The sequence below is a fragment of the Triticum urartu genome, chromosome 7 (assembly GCF_003073215.2).
Source record: "Triticum urartu cultivar G1812 chromosome 7, Tu2.1, whole genome shotgun sequence".
NCBI lineage: Eukaryota > Viridiplantae > Streptophyta > Magnoliopsida > Poales > Poaceae > Triticum > Triticum urartu.
The window spans coordinates 610263596-610269654 of NC_053028.1; the positions used below are offsets into that span (position 1 = coordinate 610263596).

The 6059-nt window shown below is 45.9% G+C and overlaps 1 pseudogene; it reads right to left on the reverse strand.

Moving 5' to 3' along the window:
- Positions 1 to 4346: 4346 nt before the first annotated feature.
- Positions 4347 to 5747, reverse strand: LOC125524626 (annotated as a pseudogene).
- Between the last annotated feature and the right edge of the window lie 312 nt (positions 5748 to 6059).

Sequence of the window (6059 nt, forward strand, 5' to 3'; positions counted from 1 at the left end):
ACCGGTCCGTGCACACGCCAAGCTGATCTTGGCAGGCAGGCAGGCAGATTTCTAGCGTCCTCTCATCTCCGTCAGTTTCCATCTCCACATCAGGTTTTCCCCAAAACTGCACTCCCACGCAAAAACGGTAACTCTGATGAGAGCCCCAGCATCCTCTCCCACATTGGCGAGCTCGAGAGGGCCATGCACGAGGGCTATCTGAAGGTGTGATCTGCCATCGAGCACCGAACTTCCACGGCTTGTGTCTATGCGGAATAGGGGTAGCATACGGCTGGGGACGACCTGGTCCCTGAATTAGCCGAAAATCGCAATGCAATACCACTGGTGCATGCTCCCTCGCCATGCTCCCATCCGTGCTCCCACTCCATCCTACGACTGTCTTTTTCTCCTTTTTCTTTCTAATCTAATCATCTTCCCCCCCTGATTTTAAGAGGATGGGGTCGGGCCTTATTTTGTTCCAATTAAATCATGCCACGTATGCAGAAGTACGGATGGGAGCACGCTGGAGGAGTAGGCAAGTCTCGTCCAGTACTCCCTAGTCCCTGAAAATCATTGGCAAGTTTGGCCTCGTGGGCCCACTGTCCATGAGTCCCTGCTCTACTCATCTTACCTGGTGTATCTATTAGACCATGGTTAATAGTATAGCTAACTGCTAGCTATAAATCATTGACATGTCATCTAGTATAGCCTATTTTATAATCAATATGTACAATAGTTGATTAAAAGAGTGTACTACATTTTTATTATATGACACATCTTCCACTCTCACAAAGTGCCTAGGAGCACGTGCTAGAGCTAGCTCTTCACCAAGAGCCCGCTTACCTTCTTTCTCCTCTTTTCTTTCCTCCAATTAAACAAGAATATACTAGTTTATCTTTTATAGCCAGCTGACTCAGTTTTATTATACTTGCTCTTATGGGTAGACTCCGGTTGGATGGACGTAAGTCCAACCCACCTACCGTAGATTCACATTATAGAAGTACTCCCTCCTTTCATAAATATAAAGAGTCTTGGATATTTCAAATTTTCAATATGACTACATATAGACTAAGATGAGTGAACAAACACACTAAAATGTGTCTATATACGTCCAATTCATAAAATATTAGAACATCTTATATTTACGAACAGAGGGAGTGATAACGAACAAAAATATGTAATTACTAGTTTCTCTAGGGGGGAGTTCATTCATTAAGAAAAATGGACTACTCATACGACATTGGCCTACTTTATAATAGAAACACGTACACTACATTTTCTTTACATCACAACATTGTCTCTGAGTCGACACCGAGGATAGTCAATCTGGCATTGAAACACGGACAAGATTTCATATTTTCTTGAACTAAGAACAAACATGATAAGTATTTTCACCAAATAACCAAATGTTTACATTATAGTGAACATCTTTCTATATCTGATTATTTTTTAAAGTTAAAACTAGTTAATTCATAGTTGTGTGAGACAAAATTACATTGTTACACTACATGAAACAACTGTTATAGCACGAAGAACTCCTCTTAAATTCATATGAAGAAATTTGCAAAATCAACATAAATCACTTAATAAAACAACAATTGGTTCCTCTCTTCTTTTACCTCGAGCCTGGTTTTCCTCCACAAAATTGATGCCTCGCTACTAATTAAGATAATGTAAATCATAATATAATGGAAAATACAAAAGAAATGATGAATCCCAAAATGGGAAATATTTTTTCAACACAACTATAGTGTCCTTTGTAAATGCAATGAACTTTTGGGCTTTGGAATGTGCACCATTTTAAAGCCTAATCTTGGGCAAAAAGAAAATATGTAGGTTTTTTCGCTTCAAAATATGAGAATTGAAAACCACCCGAGTTCAAATTTCTGCCACACATGTCACTTGATGTTTCAAAATGTGGAAACAGTCCTGAATAAATCTAAAACCAGGAATGAACAAACGAATTTTCACAAACTAATCTGCTTGGGAGGAGAGAGCGAGAGCGGTGGGGTACCATGCATGTGGTGGAATATTGTGATGTGGTGTCCGGTTAGGAGGAGAGGTAAGACGGGAACCATGCATGTGAAGATAGAGAAAAGAGAGAAGGATCACATGGAGGTTTTGTGTTGGTCAAGTGCATGTCCGGACTCTGGCAAACACTCTCCATGTTTCTATCGGATTTAGGAAAAACGAACGTTTGGACCACTTCGCGAGTCGATGGAGGTCTCCATTGGATGACAAAAGTTGACAGAAAGATCTAGACACATAATCCTGACAAATACCAAAGGTTTGAAGGTCTTCTTTGGAGATGCTGTAACAAGTAAAAAAACAACTCAAAAAGTATTATGTGGGGTATAAATAATCACAACCCTCAGGGCATCTCCAACAATTGTAAGATATGTGTTGGTAAATTTGCCACCTAGTACATAGTGATGATGTGACATGTAATAAATATGGAGAGCGAGCAAACTTTGTATGTAGATTAACCAACAACCTTTGCACAAGCTCCAAGGTAAAATAGAGAGCAATCACATTTATTTTCTCATAATCTATTGAATAACTTAGATACAACCTATTGGAGTAGTTGTATGATAGTTTGTTGATTGATGACATGAACATTTTACAACCAAGTCTAGCATACAACCTGTTGAAGATGCCCTTACAAGTACACAACTTATTTACCTTGGGTGCAAATGCATACTAGTTTGCAATCATTCCAGTAGTTAACAAAGCATGGCCTGCACCTATGCAAGATCTTGGACCGGTGGCTTTGTGATAGCAATCATGATGTTTTTCCCCTTCACGGTTTGCGCAAAACAACATGTGTTGCACGAAATAGAGGACCAGCAATCTTTTGATTCTAGAGGCTGGCCAACAATAATGTCATGCCATGCAAGTATGCAAGTGTAGGAAACAATAGGTCAATAATAATGGACCTCCTCTATATATACTATACCCATTGATCTTATTCGAGAACATTTTGTGTGATGCGGTCACCTTGTGAAGAAGCAAGGAGTACTCATAAGGCACTATCAACAGATGAATTAATTCTTTTTTATTGTTTGTATCATCTCCTGCTCGATTTGTATTGGTTTTAATGATTTGTTCAAGTGTGAAATTGTAGGGAGGTTCTGCGGTGGTAAGGAATTCCTTTTTTTCTCGAGGAAACTTTCAATCCATTCATCACTAATCATGATAATATAATGAATATCATAAATAATAATAATAATAATAATAATAATAATAATAATACATCTAAATCCGTAGAAGTAGTAAGGAAGTCCTGCAGGTCTGAAATACAGGATGCGACGAAGGCAGCGAGCAAGCAGACAGCGTGATGGAGAGCGTAGTGCATATACCCCACCTAAATAAACGCCGGGTACACCCAACCCAATTATATGTCTCCCTTGTCCAGAGTTCATGAATCAGACAAGATCGCAGGTCTCCTCTTCTTGAGTCCATCATTGCGCCACGTACAGCAATTAAGCTCCGTCATGGGCACTTGGGTAGATCGGCGCCCAGGCATACAAGCACGCGACACTCCAGTTGAAAAGTAAGAAAAATACGCAGTAGCACAGTAGCTCTGGAAAAGGAAGCAGAAGAATGAAATGCATAATGGCAATTGTTTGCGTACGGTACAGAACAAAATTCAGACCGCCTCATGTCAAGCACGAGCTTGTCAGTGACACACAGTTCCTGGAAAAGATAAGGCCTTCTCGTCCGAGACGAGAACAGAAGCGAACGCCAGTGGCCTGTCAAATGCCTAACAGGACGTTGATTGGTCCCGTGCAGATCCGAACGCCGGACTGAGACCACGCCTTCTACCTTTTTGCCAGTGTAGGGATGAGGGCATGCAGCTAGCTAGCTAGCTGGGATCGAGTCTGGGACCCGAGTACCTGACGGATTATTACGAGCCCCTATCCTTTCCTTTGTCGCGCTAGTGATCTTGTAGGCAGCGGCCGTGCCCTGTGACTTCTTTGTCACGTTGCATGCATCTAAAGCAGCGTAGTTCCATCGACCGAGTGACTGATGATTGACAGGGCAAAGTTATACTATCAGTGAATAACAACTGCTGGCTTGGCTTGTCAAGCCTCAAGATAAGCTCTGCACACAGTAAACGTACCGTGGCGGAGGCAGGGGGTGCTGGCAGGGGCCTTAGCCTTCCCTATGCTCTCATAAATACATCTATATGTACTTTTAATTTTTTATTTGTCAAACAAAATTATCTAGGTTTACATGATTTGGCCCCCTCTAATACTGTATTATATGACATGTTTTGGCCCTTCTATATTCAGTTTCTGGCTCCGCCAGTGCGAATAATCAACCCAAGCCGTTGCAGAGAAGTGGAACAGAGAGCAACAAACACATGAAGAAGAACAAGACGAGGCATATATTACACACGAAGTGGGCGTGAGCGTGACAAAGAACGAACACAAGAATCTACCACCGGCTACATTTCACATTATCCCCCACACCGGTCCTTATTTATCATACAGTACAGACGCCGCCATCTTCCCTTTCTCCGGTCATCTTCCTCCGGCGATCGACGTATACACGGACGGTCCAACCCTAGCTTGCTGAGTGGACATGGGGATTACATGGAGCACTCGGCGGGGACGCCCTTTGCGACGCGCTTGGGGTCGGTGCAGTAGTTGTAGATCATGTAGTTGCTCTGCACCCACCGCATCCGCTGCTGCCTCGTCAGGTCCAGCTCCTGGTTGTACCACTCGCCCGCCGCGCCGGTGCCGGGGGCGACCTCCGTGCCGACGCTGGAGCCGCAGTGCGGCTTGCCGCCCGCGGTCACCACGCACGCGTCGGCCTTGAAGCCGCGGTACGAGGCGGAGAACGGGGCATGGGACCAGTCCGTCTTGACGCGGCCGCCCTGCGTGGCCCAGTCGTCGGCGTTCCAGAGGCTGGAGTAGAGGCGCACGGCTGGTTCTTGGGGAAGGCGATCCCCTTGCCCTCCAAGTTCCTGAAGTCTCTGATCGGCATGTCGTCCACCATGAAGCTGCATTATTATTTACACCACCAAATCAATCAGTCCATGTGTTGCAGAAGCCAAATATGGCCAGCGTTCTTGAAAGGAAAGCGAAGGTTGAGCAATGGAGATCAACAAACATACATGATGTGCTTTGGGTTCCAGAGAATGGAGTAGGTGTGGAAGTCGTTGGTGGGATCGAACCAGAGGCGGAACTGCTGCTCCCGCTGGCCCTGCCCCTGCGTGAACACGTTGGTGTGCAGCGTGTAGGGCTCGCCGGTGACGTTCCCCAGGAACTCGAAGTCGATCTCGTCGTGCGTCGGACCCTGCGACGACAGCTGCACATTCACACACACCAAGCCGATCGATTTTTGTTAGGCACGCACATGAACCAAGCAAACCGAGAAGCAGATGATGTCGGGTTAATCACGTAGTATGCGGTGACGGTGCCGGCGGAGTTGCCGGGGACGAGCTTGAGCTGCATGTCGATCTTGCCGAAGAGGTACTCGTGCTTGGACTGGAACCCGGAGCCGGAGACCTTGTCCAGCCCCAGCGTGAGGAGCTGGCCGTTGTTGAGGATCTTGCCGCGCCCGTCACCCCAAGTGACGTCGAACTCCTTGTCAAAGCTCGCCGCCGCCAGGGCACAAGAGGCGAGCAGGATCGCCAGCACCGAAACCGCCATGCGAGCCATGCGTTTCGTGATCCCAAAAGTACGCTCACTCAACTAGAAGAAGGTTGATGATGAGGAGGAGAAAGCTGGATGGAAGCTTTGTGTTTGTGTGAGTGGAACGAGCAGGGCATGGGGGGTTTATATAGGGATTTGGAGATGAGCGTGGCGTGCCCGATGGATGGATGGATGGTTCTGCGAACTGGCCGGAGAGGAGTGTAATGCGTGTGAGTTGGCGCCAGAGGAGAGGAGAGGAGAGGAGACAGAGCAGGCAGGCCGGCTCTGTAGACTGTAGCTGCCAATTTTCTGATGGAAAATGAGACGCCCGACTGCCCCGACATGGCGACGCCATGGGCTCTCACGTACAGCAACGAGCCATTAAGAATCGATCGAGACGTATAGCAAAGTTCTAGCGGCAATGCAACAGCTCATGAT